Source organism: Cebus imitator, unplaced genomic scaffold (assembly GCF_001604975.1).
Source record: "Cebus imitator isolate Cc_AM_T3 unplaced genomic scaffold, Cebus_imitator-1.0 Scaffold10, whole genome shotgun sequence".
NCBI lineage: Eukaryota > Metazoa > Chordata > Mammalia > Primates > Cebidae > Cebus > Cebus imitator.
Window position 1 is genome coordinate 11,322,999 of NW_016107325.1, and position 1,232 is coordinate 11,324,230.

General features: G+C 44.2%; 1 pseudogene; it reads right to left on the reverse strand.

The window, feature by feature from the left end:
• Positions 1 to 692: 692 nt before the first annotated feature.
• Positions 693 to 959, reverse strand: LOC108316888 (annotated as a pseudogene).
• Positions 960 to 1,232: the final 273 nt, after the last annotated feature.

The window sequence follows — 1,232 nt, forward strand, 5'->3', positions numbered from 1 at the left end:
ATTTGTTTATTTTGAGTCAGAGTCTGGCTCTGTCACCCAGGCTGCAGGGTAGTGGCATGATGTTGGTTCACTGCAACCTCTTCCTCCCTGGTTGCAAGCGAGAAATTCTCCTGCCTCAGCCTCCCAAGTAGCTGGAATTACAAATGCAAGCCACCAAACCTGGCTAATTTTTGTAATTTTAGTAGAGATGGTGTTTCATCATGTTGGTCAGGCTGGTCTCAAACTCCTAACCTCAGGTGATCCGCCCACCTTGGCCTCCCAAAGTGTTGGGATTACAGGTGTGAGCCACCCACTGCGCCCTGCCCTGTACCATTATTATTTTATTTTTTTTTGAAAGCCACTGACTTTATTGATCTAAAAATCTTTACTAGGATAGTGACTATTCCGCCAAAAAAGGAGCCAAATGGTATCAAATGGACTGAAAGTGGGGGTGGGAGTAAGGGACGGGGCCAGGAATCCATTCAGGAAAGCTGGTGTCTACCCCCAGGGGACTGGCAAGGGAAAGAGGAAGGTGGAGGGATGCAAGAATGAGAATCCAAAACAGTTGAAACAGGGCAGAAAACTCCCAAAAGACCCTGGAGTACGTTGGAGGTGAGTAGGACAATAGCAATCTTTTCCTTTGTAGAGGATCAGGCGAGGAGTCCCTGCAAACTCCGGATGAGGGCTGGGGATTGAGGGCTTCCCAGAGAGCATCACAACAAGGAGTCACACCATTCTCAAAGGCCTCCAAAGCAGTCCTGGGACTTCTTGGCATTGGCACTACGAGTGTCCTTCAGCCATTCCCAGAAGAGGTCTTCATCTTTCTTTAGCACCAGAAACTGGCCAAGGACTACATAGACCTTGTCAAAATCCCTTTCCTACAGCTTCTTGCCCACAACCTCAATCCCAGCCAGGTTCCCTACTGGCTTTTCCCCCATGGATTCTGCCATGAAGTCTCAGTGCTTTGGGAAGTTTGTCATCTCGATCAGGTTTAAGCTGCATGAAGTTAGGTGTAAATTTTGTATTGCAATATAAATTATCATATTAAAATATAGCGATTTGGGTGTTGAAACTGGCCTTTTCTTGGCAATTTTATTCCGTATATTTTAGAAACTTTTAATTTAGTGGAAATTTGTAAGAGACTTGCAAGTTTAAAAGTATTAGTGAATAAAGTATTTATGAAAAGGTTAACATAGAATCCTACAACTTCAAAAATCCTGTTTTGGGATTTAGCTCAATTTATCACATTTCAC